The following is a 7,097-nucleotide window of genomic DNA, read 5'->3' on the forward strand; positions in this document are numbered from 1 at the left end:
TCCCTCTTTCCTTCTCCTTCTAGCTGCCTTTCCGTTTACTAAGTGCTAAAGATGGCCTTGAACTCTTGACTCTCCCACCGTTACTTCCCGAGTGTTGAATTGGAGGCTTGAACCTAGAGCCCGAAGCATGCTAGGCAAGCAGTCTGCCATTGAGTGGCACCCCCAGTTCCCGCCCACCCTTCTTTACCTGCTTCCCTTTCCTGCTCTACTGTACCTTGAAGCACATAGTAGTGTTTCCCTGTGCGCGCCTGCGTGCGCACGCACACACACACTCAAACACACATATGCTCTGTGTTTGAAACTCTGACTTTCTGAAGCACACACACACATTCACAAATAAATATATTCAGCTCTCACACCCACATACACATACACCCATGCCTGCACTAACATGTTCTCTGTCCTCTCTCTCTCTCTCTCTCTCTCTCTCTCTCTCTCTCTCTCTCTCTCTCTCTCTCTCTCTCTCTCTCTCTCATCTTAATTGAATGAATAGATGCACCAAAGAAAAAAACCAAGGTTTTTGACAGTACTGTGGAGTCCCTACACTGACTCTGGAGCTTCATGTCATGGGGAGTTCTAGGGTCTAGAGAATGCCGTGAGGCTGGGGCAGAAGGGACAGGACATAGGGTGCCAGGGTGCCCATCACTGGTACCCCATGCATAACTCACAACTCTCTGTTGGCCTGGCTTTGCACAAAATCTGACAGAAATCTAGCTTTCAGCCTTGGCGCTCCCCACGTGAGCCCTGTGCTGTCCAGGACAGATCTGAGGATTTCAGAGCCACTGTCTCTAGACAGATACTGGATCCAGTTGCAAATAACAGGAGTCTGGGTGTCGCACCTGCTGTGCGGCCTGCATCCGAGAATGTAGCGAGGTGGTCGGGATAGATGACACAGAGACCGGTCGGTTGCTTTAAGAAAACTTTATGCTTCCCAAGTCAGCTTAGGAGGAGACCCCAGTCCGCTTAGGAGAGCTCTCAGGAGAAATCTCAGGAGAAATCTCAGGAGAAGTCTCAGGAGAAGTCTCTCAAGAAAAAGGAGCTTCCCTTTTTAAGGACTTTTGCCATCCATTTACATACCATTCTTTCCACTTCTCACCCTCCTGGCTGGTGGTTTAATCCCCGGCCCCAGAATCAGGGAGACACTGCAGGGGGCGGGGACAGGAAGAGGCATCTAGCCGTAGGAGGTGTGAAAGGCATGGTATTTCAGTGAGCAAGCCCTTATCTGAGCCCTATGAAGAGCTTTAAAGCACTGAATTGTTTTCAGTAAACATTACACAGATGCCTGCTCCCAGGCCGAAGGGGAAGTGGGTTTCTGCTCAAGGTCTGGTGTCCCCACATCTGGGAACATTGGCTTAATCAAATTAGGGGGTTCCATTTCCCAGCTTTCTCGGCCGCTTGAGTTCTATGGGGACAGCTCGGTCTGTGTTTCTGCTCCCCACTCCAAGCGCATGACACTTGTTCCCAAGATGACTGATTGCATGCCCTCTGGTGTTTTGTCCTCAGCCTCAGAAAGATGGAAGGGCAGGGCATGGCAAATAAAAACCAGGGCCAAGAGAGCTTCCTCAGCCTTATTCTGTGATTTCAGTTCGCCCTGGCTGCAAGAGCCAGTGCCTCTGGGAATGCAACACCAGGCTTCTGTTAGTCAGCTTGCCACAGGTTCCCGCAGAGAAAGGGCTCTGTCCGCAGAGCTGTCCTCAAGGCTGATTAGCTGACTAGGGGCTCAGTGGCTGGGAAGCTGCAAGCCCCAGCCGATTATCTCAGGGCATTTTAGCCATCTTCATTTCCTTCCCTCTGTACCCAGTTAATATCGTTGTGATCATTTGGTAAATTGCTTAGATGCACAGAGCTCTAGTTTCCAAACAATGAAAAAGCTAAGATTACTCTCAGCTAGCCAGCATCTGAGCTCTGTGTTGCTTCAATCCACTTACCTAGTGTTTCCACAAATGCTTTTGAAAATGTCTCCGTTTATGGTCCTTCTTAATTCTGTTGCTATAAAAACTTTACGAAACTGCTTCCACACAGGAACTATTTAGGGCAACCCTAAATCCGTGTTTCCAAGCCACAGTTGCTCATATTTGGTTTCAGAACAAACTATCTCTTGTCCGCTTTGGGGTGAGATTCTGCGCTTTGTCCTGGCATGGGGGCAGTGTGGAAGCTGGTGGTTTGAGATTTCAAGTGTTCCAGAAGGCCTTGGAAAGACCTTGCAGGTTTGTGGGTGAGTGCCTGTCATCCCGACAGTGAGGAAGGTGGGGCAGGAGGGCAGAGAACTCAAAGGAGCCTGCACTTTGCAGTGAGACCTTACCCAAAGTAAGTTTTGTGTATAGAAGCATTTGCCTGCAAGTTATTCTATGCACTCCCCGTGTAATTACAGTGCACTCAAAGGCCAGAAGAGGGCGCTGTGCTCCCCTGGAACTGGAGTTACAGAGGTTGGGAGCCACCACATGATTGCTGAGAATTGAACCCAGGTCCTCTGGGAGAGCAGTCAGTTCTCTTACCCCTGGGCCATCTCCCCAGCTCCCCCCCGCTCCCCGCCCCCACCCCCCACCCCGTCCTGATTTTTTTTTTAATCTAAAAAGAAACCTTAAATTTGGCCACTTACTACCAGTTTCCCCTGGTGCTGTGGGCTTGTCTGGTAAGCAGTCAGCATGGCATGGGAGCTGAGGAGGAGGGAGTGAGAGAGAGCGGGGTGGGGGGGAGCTAAATGTGGGACGGGAACCCTGACTGCACAGTGGTGATGCCTCTGTCACTGCCTATGTGTCACATGTCACATGTGCATTGCACCTCAGCACAGCTAGACCCACTCTCACAGAGTGAGGTGTCATCTCTCAGAGCCGGGAGCTATGAGAATGGGGGCATAGCTTTCCTGCATGTAAGGTGCTTGGCACCATCACAGCACTTCCAAACTCCAAAGCAGTGGAATGACTAAGACCCCTGACTCTGGTGCCAGCAGGGTGTGGGGAAGCTCACAGCCACTGCTGGAAAGTGTCTGGTTTTGCTGTATTGCCCTACAGTGGCATCTGCAACAGTAAACCATAGGAACATAGGCAAGGTCTGCTTATGTAGCCCAGGCTAGCCTCAGACTTGCAATCCTCCAAGCTCGACCTCCTGGAAATAGTTCCCAGGGCTAACATATGTGCTTCTTCTACTATGGTGAGTAAGACCGATAGCAACTCCAAACAATAATTATACGTCAGTTCAACAATAATCTTCGGATTAGAAGAAATATATCCAAGAAAGGAAAGCTAAGCAGATGTTCACAATAGCATTGGCACCAACGTACTATAAGAAAGGCTCCTGTGAAGCCAGTTTCTGGGAAACCACCCCCACCCCCACCCCCCAGCCCCAGCTCCCGCCCCCCACCCCCCACACCCCCACCCCCGCCCCATCCCCAGCCCCTGCCCCCATCCCCAGCTCCCGCCCTCCACCCCCCACACCCTACTCCCCACCCCCACCCCCACCCCCAGCCCCAGCCCCCACCCCCACGCCCGCCCTTCAGGGCCATGGCTCAAGGGTTTGAGTCTAAGGCCAATTCCCTTGTCTAACCTGGCATTTCACAAACAGGGTGGCCTCCACAAGCTTCTTGCTGTGTGAGAGAAATAACAAGTAGATAGAGGCTGAGAAGCTGTTTTTCGCCCACAGGAGAAATTGTGCCAAATCTGAGAGAGAAGGCTGGGGGAGGCAGGGCAGGGCTCAGGAGGAGTGGGACTCGGTCACTGCAGAGTGAAACACTGGAGAGGAGCAGAATCTGCCCACGGTGCTTGGGGGCTGAAGGGAAGGCAGGGGACAGTGAGCTGCCTGGCTTCCCCGTGCCTCAGTTTCCCTGCCTTTCAAATTACAGATCTAAAGCCTTCCGCCTGGGGCTGCTGAGATGCTATGATTTGCTAAGTCCCCCTGAAATGTTTTGAAAAAGTATTTTGTTAGCATATGTTGTGAAAAACTCAAATCCAAGTGGATCAAGGACCTCAACATAAATCCAACTACATTGAATCTGACAGAAGAGAGAGTGGGAAGTAGCCTTTTGGCATAGGAGATCGCTTCCTGAACATAACACCAGTAGCACAGACACTGAGATCGACAATTAATAAATGGTACTGCCTGAAACTGAGAAGCTTCTGTAAGGCAAAGGACACAGTCAACAAGACAAAATGGCAGCCCACAGAATAGGAAAAGAACTTCACCAACCCCACATCTGACAGAGGGCTAATCTCCAAAATTTACAAAGAACTCAAGAAGTAAGTCTCCAAAACACCAAATAACCCAATTGAAAAATGGGTTACAGAGCTAAACAGAGAATTCTCAACAGAAGAATCTCAAATGGCCAAAAGACACTTAAGGAAATGCTCAACATCCTTAGCCATCAGAGAAATGCAAATCAAAAAGACTCTGAAATACCATCTTACTCTTGCCAGAATGGCTAAGAACAAAAATACTGAGGATAGTTTATGCTGGAAAGAATATGAAGTAAGAGGAACACTCCTCCACGGCTGGTGGGAGTGCAAACTTGTACAACCACTTTGGAAATCAGTGTGGCAGTTTCTAAGAAAACTGGGAATCAACTAATCTACCCCAAGACTCAGCAATGCCACTCTTGGGCATATACTCAAAGGATGCTCCATCATACCACAACACTTGTTCAGCTATGTTCACAACAGCATTATTTGTAATATCTAGAACCTGGAAACAGCCTAGAGGCCCCTCTACCAAAGAACGAATAAGGAAAGTGTGGTACATTTACACAATGGAGTACTACTCAGTGATGGGGAAGCCCTGTGTATATGTCAATAAAACACTGATGGCCAATAGGGAAGCAAGATAGGTGGGACTAGGAGTTGAGGAGGATTCTGGGAAAGAGAGACACGGCAGAGACAATGTAGCCCGCCAGAGAAGTAAGATGTCCAGACCCTTTTCTCCGGTAATAGAAATACTTAGATTAACAATTATGGGTTAGCCAATAAGAAACAAGCAAATGGCCAACAGCTTCATAATTAATATAGCCTCCTGTGTGTTATTTGGGGACTGGAACTGTGGCAGTGCCCAAGCAGCTGGCGGGGGAAAAACCAAAGCGGTTGGTGGAGGAAAACTACACGTTACAACTCAGCTGTAAGAAATGGTGACATCATTAAATTTGCAGGCAAATGTATGGATTCAAAGAAAAACATCAATTACTGGATGATCCAGTAATTTTTGGAACCAGATGCAGAGATCCACAACCAAGCACCAGGCTGAGCTCTGGGAATCCAGGCAAAGAGCAGGAGGAAGCAATATATGAGCAAGGGAGGTCAAGACCAAGATGGAGAAATCCACAGAGACAGTTGAACCAAGCTCGTGGAAACGCATAAACTCTAGACTGACAGCTGTGGAGACTCCAGGGGACCAAACTAGGCTCTCCATGTGTGGGAGACAGTTGTGAAGCTTGGACTGGCTGAGGGGCCCCTGGCTGTAGGACCACGACACAAACCTGGTACATGAGCTGGCTTGATGGAGCCCTTTCCCCATGATGGGATTCCATGTTCAGTCTTAAAGCATGGGAGAGGGGCCTGGCCCTACTCCAACCTATTGTGCCAGACTATGTTGACTCCTGATGGGAGCCCTTACCTCTGAGGAAGGCCGGGTATGGGGGAGGGAGAGCTGTGGTTGGAATGTAAAGTGAAATTTAAAAGAATTAATAAATTACAAAAAATATGTTGTAGAAATTAGCACTGTCTGGTGGCCCATAAGAAATCAGAGAGGCTTGGGGAAATCGAGTTTACAAAAAAAAAAAAAAAAACCCAAAACATTATCTCACCAACTAAGCAGAGCATGATAAACTTTCATTTCTGTCTCTTGTGTTCTGAAAACAAATTGACATTTGTCTTGTTTCCCAATTATACAAACTCATGCCTCCCTGGAGACCTCTATTCCTATTCGATCCCCCTCGCCCCACCCCCAGCTGTGTGTTTAAGAAGGTCACAATCTAGCTGGAGAGACAGGCCAGGATGAATCGTGTTGGTTTTAAAGTCAGAATGGAGACAGTCAGTCCTACCACCTGGGGCCTCTCCAGAGTTGACATCACAGAATCCCCTCTGGCCGCAGTTGACCCTCACTCAAGCATCCTGCCCCTTCTAAAGGCAGACCTGTGCCAGCCTGCTGAACGGCACTTGCAGGTGAGAGTGTCTCTGCAGCCCTGTGGCTGTGCCTGCAGTCCTGACCTGCCCACAAGACCCAATGCCCAGGGCAGGATCATCCCTCACGCTGTCACACAACACTCTCTTCTGCCATCCCTGCCGTGGAGCAGAGCCTCACCCTCATCCCAGCCCAGGGTCCAGGCTGGGCACTTGTCCTATGGAAGCAGGTGCATTTGGGACCTGTGTATGAAGGGTTCTCCACTGACATTTTGGCTGTCACCCGTCTTGCTTAGGGCTTGGGCTACCCTCTGAATTGTGGGACATTTGCAACATCCTTGCCTCTACCACGAGGTGTCAGTTGCACCCCTCCCCCAGGTTGTGACATCCCCTAGTGTCCTCAGACATTTGCCAACACTGTCCCTAGTTGAGGGTAACTGGGGTAACGCGCCACCCTGGAGATCCTACTGTCCTGGGTGCCTCCCACCAGCTGCCACGGAAACGCTTTCCATCTGGACTCAGAACCTGGCTGGCTCTCTGCTCTGTGGGGACATTTGTTGACGTTTCGGCCTCTGAACCCCTTTCTGGGCTTGCAGTAACTTACCCAACATGAGTGGGAGGCAAAGCCAGGCGCAAGGCTGGGCACGGTCTCTCAGCCTCACTGTGAGCAGTAGATGGTTAAAGGATACACCTGCCTCAGACTTCACACCCCCATAGACTCAGCTCTGTCCCTCTTGGGGTGGGGTGGGAGGGGGGTGATGGCAGACGCACCACCTCCAGTGGTGTTATGTGGCCCCTGCTCCCAGGTCAGCTGCTGCCTCGTTCTGCTGCCTCTCAGTGGCCACTGAGCATGCTCTCAATAGCTGACTGCAGGTTGCTAAGGGTTCCCCAGCCCTTTTTAGACGAGAGTCTCACGTTACCCAAACTATCCTCCAACTCATTGTGTAGCCAAAGTGCCAAGGGTGACCTTGAACTCCGGATCCTATGTGCTGGGAT

The sequence above is a fragment of the Mesocricetus auratus genome, unplaced genomic scaffold, assembly GCF_017639785.1.
Source record: "Mesocricetus auratus isolate SY011 unplaced genomic scaffold, BCM_Maur_2.0 Super-Scaffold_100029, whole genome shotgun sequence".
Taxonomy (NCBI): domain Eukaryota; kingdom Metazoa; phylum Chordata; class Mammalia; order Rodentia; family Cricetidae; genus Mesocricetus; species Mesocricetus auratus.